Source organism: Nannospalax galili, unplaced genomic scaffold, assembly GCF_000622305.1.
Source record: "Nannospalax galili isolate Female #2095 unplaced genomic scaffold, S.galili_v1.0 scaffold744, whole genome shotgun sequence".
Taxonomy (NCBI): domain Eukaryota; kingdom Metazoa; phylum Chordata; class Mammalia; order Rodentia; family Spalacidae; genus Nannospalax; species Nannospalax galili.
This window is the reverse complement of record NW_008351509.1, coordinates 2,011,755-2,015,240: the sequence shown is the minus strand read 5'-3', so window position 1 is coordinate 2,015,240 and position 3,486 is coordinate 2,011,755. Positions and strand designations below refer to the sequence as shown.

Here is a 3,486-nt window from a genome sequence, read left to right as displayed (position 1 = left end):
CGGGACGCGGGCTCACCGTGGGCCGAGCGTCGGGCCGGCGTGACGTGAGCGCGGCGCGGTGACGTGGGCGGCAGCGGGCCCGCTCCGCGCAGCGCGCCTGCGCGCCTTTTCGCGCCTTCGGCGCCCTCCTCCTCCTCCTCCTCCTTCTCCTCCTCCTCCCGCCGCAGATCTCCCGCGCCTCCCGCCGGTGCTACGCGCCCTGGGGCAGGGGAGGGGCCTACGCGCGCGTGCGCGTGCAGCGGGCCTCGGCTGGAGACCGCCTGCATAGAAGGGCACTGTGCGCGCCTGTGTGTGCGCGCATGGAGAGGAGCCACGTGTTTGCGCATCTCTGTGTGTGTACACCATCCGTGTGCATGCGCGTGGAGTTGAGGGCCACGTGTCTGCCTCCCTGTGTATGCACGAAAGGCCACGGTGTGTGCCAACCTACATGTACGTGTGGGAGAACATGTGCACACCTGTTATGTGCAGAAAGGCTGGCAGCATGCACGTGTGTGCATGGTTATGTCATGCGTGTGCACGCTTGAATATATCCACATAAAAGAACACTGTGCACACATAGTTATGCTTGTGTCTACTCTGTGTTCACATACCTGTACACACAAAAAAGAACAGGTATGTGTGTGTACATGGAAGGGCCAGCTATATACACATGAAGAAAAAGAGGAAGCCAGGTGTGGGTGTCTGTAAAGTGCCAGCATGTGCACCTGAGGGAGAGGAGTCCCTGTGGTTTATGTTTGCACAGGACAAAATGTAGGCTTGTATACACATAGCTGTGTCCTGAACACTCAGGACCCTTGCCACTGCTCAACTGTTGACCTCTGGCCTGAATTCAAGTTCCCAGTGATCCAGGGCATAAAGCAGCCTGAAGGAGGCTGGCAGTAAAAGAAGATGTATGCTTGCTCCTCTCCAGAATCTGTCTGCTTCATACCAGGATGGGCCTTGTAGACCTGAGCCCTGAAAACTTAGGCCACCATGCCCTAGGGCTAAAGCCAGAGGGCCTTGGCAGAGAACAGGCTAGGCATCCTAAGTCAGTCCAAATGGGATAGATAAATGACCCACCTCTCCATAAGGGTATTTTAGGCTAAGAGCAGAGCACTGTTGATGTGAGTGATAGGCTATTAATGTAAGCACCCTTTAAATGTTTACATTTCCTTTAAATAAGCTAAAATGTAGGAAGCCAGACTCCCTAATTGGTAGATGCTTCTCTGGTGTCTGGCTGCCTTGAGCACAGGATTCAGCCAAGCACCCTTCTTTGGCACCTGGCTAGGTTGTCTTCATGGCTGCCATCTTGCTTTTAACATTCCTCAGATGCTTTGAGGGAGCTACCCTGCAACCACAGCTGCTTGTTGCCAAAGGTTCCAGAAGGCACTGTCCAAGGCAAGACTGTTTCAAATAGCTTGCACCGGACTTTTTACCATTGCAAGCCTTGGAAAACTCCAGTAGCCAGTTTCCCCTATAGCTAGACATGGCAGCAGCTGGGAAACTCTGAAGACTTCCAGAGACTGTGTGGGACAGGAACAACAGGATTCAGAGAGATGGAGACAAGGGACAGCAGAAGTAAGGAGAAGTTGAAAGAAGAGCCAGGATCAAAGAAGGCTGTGAGGAACCAGAGAAGAGAAACTGGCCACCAGTCACTGGAAGAGTTCTAGGGAGCTGCCAAGCCTTAAGTGGTAAGGGTCTCATTCTAGGACTGAAAGCTGTAAGACTAGCAGCTCTCAAGGGTTGAGGGTCCCAACACTCTGGATTCTAAAGCTGTAGCTTATAGTCTCCTTAATCCTTTAGGAGCTGAGTTTCCCAACACCCAAAGCCCATTCAGAAGCTGCAGCACTAGCAGACAGTGCCTGTTGCTGCTGCTGGAAACAGGATTACAGACGTTGCCAAGAGATATGACTGTTGGTGGTTAGTTCTGAACAATATAAGCCTCCAACCTGATCCATAAGTTTCTGGCTTCTAAAACCTAAAGCAACAGGCCCCTAGCTCTCAGGGAATACAGCTTAAAGCCTCTGGATCTTCCAGTTAAGTCCATAGACCATGGGCACTTAAGGTCCAGGATTACTAGCATTGGAAAATTTCTGTCCCTGCTCGTGTGTCTGAGTAGAGCAGAATGACCCCAGCCAGCTGATTAGTAATACAGAGGTCAGAGCTACACCAAGTGCTGGGCTAATTAACATTTGTGAAGAGCTTTGAGGAGCACAGACCAAAGGCCTCACTCAGTATATGCAACATATTATTACTGGACACCCCTACTTTGCATGGCTTCACAATTAACCACCTTTATGCTGACTATGCCTGTCCTACCTTTCCAGCTATGCTCCGCCTTCTTAAGCTACCATTTAATTAACATTGGTTATGTGTGTTAGAATCCAAGTCATGCAAAGGGGCCTTTAAGTGGCTGAGAGTCCTCCAATTCTCCAGCTCCCTTCCCCATCCCAGGTATCAGGAAAGCAAATGTGGCATCCTGGCCTCTAAGTACAAGGTGTGACTTTAGATGCCAACATCCTTCAATTTGCATTTGTTTATTTCAGATCAGTGAGCAACTGAATTCAGTTCACTGGGGGATTCAGAGGGTCCACAAGGCATTCTGGAAGCCAGATGAACAGGAATTGCAAATGGATGGTGAGAATAAAGAAAAGGAATTTGGGCTGAGCAACAGGGCCAGAGAACACATGAAATGGGTAGTCTTGAGAACCTCCTTGGATGGATTAATTTCCAGGTTTCTACGATGAACAGACCTGCTTCCGGGAAGATGAGTAACTAGAAAGCACTACAATAACTAGATTCCAAATAAGATATACTCTTCAATGTGTGTATTAGTTACTTTTTACTGTGAAACAACACTAGACAGATAAAACTTAAGGGAGGAAGGGTTTATTTGGGCTCATGGTTTCAGAAGGTTCAGTCTATGGTCATTTGGCCCCAAGCGCTTGAACAGAATATCATGGTGGAAGGAGGCTGTGGGCAGAAGAGAGCTACTTCACTCCTTAAGAAGCAGAGAGACAAGCAGGATAGGACACATCCATCCTGCAGGGAAGTCCATTAAGACTCAGGATGATCTAAGGAGAGTTTCCTTAAGACTCAGGAAGTAACAACTCAGAAGCTTCAGGAAGTCCCTGAAACTGCACTAAGCTCCTCCCTCCCCAAGCTTATATAAGCAATAAGCACTGCTCAGAGGCATTCTCAAACCACTAGAGGTACCTGGAAGAGGCTCAGAACAACTGAGATCCCTGGAAAAGACTCTCCTGCCTGTTCAGCTGTCTACAAGTTGTGCAGTGAGTTCCAGGTTCCCAGCTTTTGTGAACTGTCACCCATGCTAGGGTGGGCTTTTGCTGATGCAGCTGTCTCTGAGTCATTTCTGCTCTTGTAAGTAACCCCAATAAAACTCATTAGCTCACCAAGTTAGACTTTGGTGGTATCCTTACTTTGGTCTGTCGCCTGGGGTGAGTATGCTTTTGTTCACATCTCCCCACGAATAATGTCACACAACAG

The 3,486-nt window shown here is 49.4% G+C and overlaps 1 protein-coding gene across 2 annotated transcripts in view; it reads right to left on the bottom strand.

The window, feature by feature from the left end:
• Tfdp1 (transcription factor Dp-1) overlaps positions 1–83 on the bottom strand; it is a 48,105-nt gene extending 48,022 nt beyond the window's left edge. The window contains exon 1 of one of the 2 annotated variants that reach the window (XM_008848433.2): positions 17–83. The gene's annotated coding sequence lies outside the window, so the exon portion shown is untranslated. The remainder of the gene's footprint in view (positions 1–16) is intronic. The other variant, XM_008848434.2, reaches the window with a different exon arrangement.
• Between the last annotated feature and the right edge of the window lie 3,403 nt (positions 84–3,486).